This window comes from Mus pahari, unplaced genomic scaffold (genome assembly GCF_900095145.1).
Source record: "Mus pahari unplaced genomic scaffold, PAHARI_EIJ_v1.1 scaffold_9412_1, whole genome shotgun sequence".
NCBI classification, from domain to species: Eukaryota; Metazoa; Chordata; class Mammalia; order Rodentia; family Muridae; genus Mus; species Mus pahari.
This window is the reverse complement of record NW_018391667.1, coordinates 13,537-20,172: the sequence shown is the minus strand read 5'-3', so window position 1 is coordinate 20,172 and position 6,636 is coordinate 13,537. Positions and strand designations below refer to the sequence as shown.

Below are 6,636 nucleotides of genomic sequence, written 5' to 3'. Positions count from 1 at the left end.
GGAAGCAGGATTCAGAGCCTTTGCTATGGTGAAGGTCAGGTGTGTCCTTATATAGAAGGGATCCACTTGTACTGTAGGGCTGTAATTCAGGTTGTGTTGATATGACAAATGACCCAAGACTAGGTCATGTATGTAGGAAAGAGTTTAATTTGCTTCATGGTTTGGAATCTTGAAAGTAGAGGATAGGGCAAATTCAGATAGCCAGAGACTTGTGTTATCTGAGCACAGGGTAAACAGCAGAAAGGCAACAGGAGATTGTGGAAGACTGAGAGCAGAGGCTCTACCTTCCTTCTCAAGAACCTACCATACACTCCTCATCCCTGGCACAGTAGGGTCAAAGGCTCAGTGTGGGTGTTTGTGTGTGCCTTAAACATGGTGAAATCTGTAGCTGGCCCTCTCTCTGATATGTTGGTTTTTGATGCAGTCTAGGGATTTAGGTGACAAATTCCCAGGAAGGTGAATGCAAAGCATTTCAGTCAGTGAGGGCAGAGCTTATGAAGGCCCTGGTTTTCTCTTGGGTCACAGTTATGGAGAAATGGGGTCACACCTAATGTAGAGACTCTATAAATGACAAACTCGCAGGTTAAATGGTATATTCCAATTTCAGGTGTACACAGAGCAGTCAGATGACTGTCAAAATGCAAAGCAATGAGGTGAAGAAATAGTGCTTCCCACCTGTGATCCCCACTAGTGGGAAATTGAGGCAGGTGTGGCCCAGTTACCTGTCTGGGATCCCCTCAATAACAAAGATAAATATAGTCCTCAAGTAGGGGATGCTCTGCCAGGATGGCTTCAGCTTCTTCATTGCCTACCATGTTTCATGATGTGGAGCCCCAACTTTAACACTCCCCCAAAATCTGTTCCCCAGATCATTAGAAATGTGGCTAGTAAAGAGCCTTATTTCTCTAAGAGCAGCTGAGAGTCTTCTGTTCCTCTACCTGACAGCTAACTAGGCAATTACCTCAGTTGCACCAGCCAGGTGCCCATCTTCCCATGTTTGAGACCAGGAATGTTTACCAAAAGATAGCTTATGACCCCTATGCCATAAATGTTACCAAGGACAGCTCTGCTAGAGAAAAGCTGTAAACTCAACCTTCTTTGTGAACTGCTTCCCCCCACCCCTCCTTATGGTCTTTCCTTTAAAAGCCCTCAGTTAAAATGCAAAGAAATGAAATTTGGGGCCTAGGATTAATGTAACTTATGAGTTGTTTTGTTGTTTTGTGAGCTTAGAAGCCTGAGGCTGGGAATTTAAGGTTCAAATAATGTAAGACATAAAGGGTTCCTTTGATGTAAACTTAAGGTTAAAAATTGCCCAGGCAGGCCCAGGCTGCCTAGAAGCTAGAATCAGTTAGCCACAAAGATAAGAGAAAGGAATGCAGGAACTGAGTTATTTAGGTTGACTCAACTGCCTTCCCCTGCTCATTAAAAGAAAGCTTAGTGTCTGAAGTTGTAAATTACCCAGATGCATGGTCACCCCCGAGAAGCCTCAGGCCCTTTGGAACTTCCTGCCGCCCTAAACCTGCATGTACTATTCTACTGACTTGTAACCACCTTGCTATGTTTAAATGAACCAATCACAGGTAAACTCGCCAAATCTCCCCCCCACACACACACTTACCCTATAAAGACCTCAAGCTTTTGGGCCTGGTTGTTGACTTCCTCTCTGTCCTGCATGAGATACCAGCTGAACCGGAGCTCCGCCAATAAAAGTGCCTCATGTGGTAACCGCAAGAAGGCCTGTCTGTCGAGTTCCTGGGGCACCCTAACTCCCGTGACCTGAGGACCCGAGGGAGTTCCCCGTGAGTGGGCCCTACAACAACAAGGAGCAGAAGCTGAGTATAAATGAAATATATAGTTTACATAGCTTCTATAAAAGACACAAAGACTTTGTGTATTATTTGAAGAGCTATAAGCCTAGATCGGATAAGATGTTTACTATTTCGACTTACATCAAATCCATAGGCCCAATGTCACTTGCTGGTTAAGTGTTTCCAAGAGTTATTTCTTCTCCACCAGCCTGTTCTCACGGTCCACTGCTCCTGGTCACGTGCTCCTGAGCTATTAGGCCCCATGGCAGTCTTCCCCTTTCTCCATCTTCTTCCTCCTCCTCTCTCCTCTTCTCTTGCCTTCTGATCCCTACCTGTGACACCCATGCCCCCCCAAAAAAGCCCAGAATTCCTCTCTTCTCTCCATCATTGCCTGGCAGTCACATTTTCTATGACAGTCAGAGATTAAGGTAAACTTATTTACAAAGCAACATTTGGTGTATGTGAGAATTTGTTAAGGACATTGCCAAATAGTCCAGATCCTGGGGTCCAGTACTTAGCATTTGAATACACAGCAGCAGGGCACCAACTCCAACAGGTAGCAGGTGATAGAGGCAGCAGTGGTACACTCTCCTGAGCAGTCCTCACACTAGCATGGGACCCTGAGGCCTACCTGTGCTGCAGATCCTTCACAGCGTAGATAGAATGCTGAGCCTTTTTGGCACTCTGCCATGATGAGGCTTTAGGCCCTAGTGTAGTCTCCAAAGACTGTACAGCTTCCTAGACATCTTCTGGCAAATGGGGCCCAATCATTCTGTCCTCTGGATCCCTTTAGTCCATCTTCAGAGTCTGCCTCTGCCCTCTCTTCATTCCATGACCCTACCCACTCTCCCCTGCATTTTCCAAGTGCTTCAGCTACCATAGAGCAGTAAGACACTTGGCCTATTTCACAGCTCATCCTGCTGACCCTTCAGTCTTCATTTGTCTGCCTCAGGCTTTGCTCTGCTGTCTTCAGCCTCCTCCATCAATGTCTACTTAGCCCACAATTCCTAAAGAAGGACCAATGAGCTCTCAAAATAACCTTTTCATGAAGCCTAAAATGACAATGCCAGGTGGGGGGCAGTATAACTCCTGTCTGAGTGAATGGGCTTAAGCAGTCTGTTTGCAAGGTTGGGGGAGCAGGGAGCCTACCACAGCCTTGCCTCTTAGCACCCTTACTAACAGTCCCCATTATGTCCCTGTACAGTGGGAGATGCTCCCCTTCTGGCCCAGGTAGAGGGGGTTGAAGGGTCATCTGGAATTCTGTGGTAGCAAAGATCAACTGGACAAACTGGCACAGATGGACTGATGCTGAGCCTTCAGGGTTTTGGGAATCCAGCTGAGATTGGAATCTACTTTTTACAGGGTAGCTGTGAAATATTCAAAATTGCCATCATGCTGACTCTTTGATCAGTAGTCAGAATAGATAGAACAGCAATGCATAGTTGGCAGTAGCCAACTAGGGGACCAGGTAGCTCCAAACTGAAATATCCTTTCTTAGTTATGAGAAAATGAACAGAAGGCACTTGAAGTGAGAACTTAATGAAGACACTAATGATGTTTGTTAACAGGGTCTTCCTGTGTAGTATTGGGTAGCCTGGACCTCTCTGTGTAGACCAGACTGACCACTTTCTCACAGATATAGAAATGCTCCTCCTCCAAATTACTGAGATCAAAGGTGAGAGTTACCATCCCTGTTCATTGCTAACAGATTTTTTTTACAACAATTACCACCAGGCCCAAGGAAAGCTGAATCCACCACACACACACTTAAGCAGACTGAAAGACAGACAGACAGACAGACAGACAGACAGACAGACAGACAGACAGACAGACAGACCATCAGGGAGGCAGGCCCACACACACCTTTCTCAGGAAGGTTATGATGTCAAGACCAACCTGGGCAAGATCTTCTTTAAAACAAAAAAACCAAAAACAAAAAATAAAAAAAACAAAATCTAAAAAACAAAGAATGAACAAACAAACAATCAAACAAAACAGAAAACCTCAACCATGGGTTTAAGAGGTCAGGTTTAGGCAGAAATGAAAGTACTTGTCTTTTATTCCAGCATTCACAAGAGAGAGAGTCACAACGACATCTGTGAGTTCAAAGCTAACCAGATCTACATATTTCCAGGACAGCCTGGTATATGTAGAGAGACCCTATCTCAAGAAAACCAACCACCACCAACAAAAAGGTCCAATTGAAGGATGCCGACAACAGCAGGAGAAGCATGGGTTGAAGACACTGGTTCCAGGGAAGGCAGGAAGCATATGGAACATAGGAGCAGAACAAAGACAGGGCAGGGGTCAAACGGCCAGTGGCCTGAAGTTTGGCATGCTTAGAACTGACTATGAGTAAGGCTCTTGAGTAAACATTGAGGTTCCCAGTGTGACAGGAGGACACAGGTATTACTCTGTAGGTCTTATTGAGAGACGATTTGATCCTCTCCCTAGTCACACTTTCCCTTTGGCTGTCAAATGACAAGTGACATTTGTCATATCTTAAGAAGATCACTAAGAAGGTAAACAAGCTGAGATAGGTTATTGATCAGGATCTTGCCAAAATACATATCTCCCAATGATGCAAACACATACGCTCAGGAAGTTCCAAGATTTGTACTAGGAGGGGCTGGAAAGGCTCAGACACAGCCCCTCCCTGCCTACTGAGCAGGCCAGGGCTGTTATAGAAGGGGACCAAGCTGTGTAGGAGCACCTGCCACCCTTATCTTGAAGCTCGCTGGTGCTCTGTTGATCCTCGGGGCTGCCCTGTTCCTCCTGACTTCACGGGGAGGTGTGTATTCCTGTGTGGGGGTCAGGGATGCAAGCTATCCAGGCTCTCACTCCCTCTATCTCCTGGGATATACTGATGCAGGTCTTTCAAGTGAGGGTCACCTCCTCTTTGTGTTCCAGACTGTGACATTTGCCCAGCTATAAAAGAGGATGTTCATCTATTCTTTTACAGAACCTCAGAAGAGTATGTTGAGTATGTGAAACAATACAAAGATGACCCTGAAATACTGGAAAATACTGAAAAAAATCAAGAAATGTGTCCATAGCACATTGACAGAGGAAGACAAGGCACATATAACTGCTTTCACAGTGAGTTCTATGTGTCTGGTTAGGGGCGGGGCTTGTGCTCTTGCACACCACTGAAGTTTCCCTGAGAATCCAGAAATGTGACACACCTGATTGAGGATGTCAGGAGAATGGGGCAGGAAGGGACTCTCAGACTGCCTGAGCTGGGCCTGGCCACAGTAGATCCCTGCCCGAGTTTGGCCTCCATCAGCCTTCCTGGCACAGCCTCCCATGTCTAGCTACACATGCTTGGCACCTGGCACCCTTCTCCAGCCTGGATCTTTTATCCTAACTTTCAAACCTACCACTCCAGCTCCAAAAAAGTAATATGTTATCCTGTACTCTGAACTTTGAGGGCCATTTAGTGGACTCCACATGAGGACATTAAAGGGTAGAATTAAAGTGAACCCCCTCCTGTCCCTAGAACAGGTATTTTAAGGCCTTGCCTTTAGCTGCAGATATTTGAGGGCCATCATCAACATATGACAGTAGTCAGTTCTCTTGTGGGGACCCAGCTGCCCACATGCTCACAATTGGCTCAGTCAGTTCCTCCCCATTTGGACACACTGGGACTATGATGTCTCACAAGTTGGCTCCTCCCATCTGGTTGGATTTGAGGCTCTTTACAAAGCTTGTCTCAACAGGTTGGGGACAAGGCTTCCTGGTCCTGGTCAGATACAAGAACAATTGCAATTGGCTGCAGGTCTTCTAGGAGGTGTCTCAGTGCATGGTCACTGGGGCATGAGGTCTCCTTCACTCCTCTGGTCTCACTTGGCTTTCTTTTTTTATTATTATTATTATTTTCTTTATTTACATTTCAAATGGTATCCCGAAAGTTTCCCATACCCCTCCCCCCACCTCTGTTCCCCTACCCACCCACTCCCACTACTTGGCCCAGGCCTTGCCTTGTGCTAGGTCATATAGAGTTTGGAAGACCAAGGAGCCTCTATTCCCACTGATGGCCNATTAGGTCATCTTCTGCTACATATGCAGCTAGAAACACAAACCTCGGGGGTACTGGTTAGTTCCTGTTGTTGTTCCACCTACAGGGTTGCAGCCCCCTTCAGGTACTTGGGTACTTTCTCTAGTTCCTCCATTGGGGACCCTGTGTTCCATCCAGCTGCTTGTGGACGTTGTACATCGTGGTGCGGAGCCTAGTGCGCACCACGATGTACAACGTCCACAAGCAGGCTAAGGATGTTGAACATTTTTTCAGGTGTTTCTCAACCATTCGATATTCCTCAGTTGAGAGTTCTTTATTTAGCTCTGTACCCCATTTTTTAATGGGNTTNTTTGAGTTTTTGGAGTCCAGTTTCTTGNGCTCTTTGTATATATTNGATATAAGNCCTCTATCNGATTTAGGATTGGTAAAAATCCTTTCCCAATCTGTTGGTGGCCTTTTTGTCTTGTTGACAGTGTCTTTTGCCTTACAAAATCTTTGCAGTTCTCACTTGGCTTTCTGTTTGCAGGAAAAAGTAGAAGCCAGCCCAACATCTTGATGGCTACAACTTTGCTCTCAAGGAAGCCACTTGCCTTCTCACCTGCATAGATACATCAAGCCAAAGCCCTTCGCCCTAGATGTCTAAGAACAGAAATCCAACAAAAAAAGCCTTGTATTTCAGAGGAGAGCCTGGATATTTGGATTCAAGTTTGGGTCTGATTTGGTTGAAGGATATTGCAAGGACAAACTCTGGGACATTGAGGTGCCACAGCTCAATTGTGGTACTGCCAAAATGTCCTGCAGAACGCATTA

General features: G+C 45.9%; 1 pseudogene; it reads left to right on the top strand.

Annotated features, from left to right (window-relative positions):
• Window positions 1-1,462: 1,462 nt before the first annotated feature.
• On the top strand, window positions 1,463-6,382 carry LOC110314636 (annotated as a pseudogene).
• The last annotated feature ends 254 nt before the right edge of the window (window positions 6,383-6,636 follow it).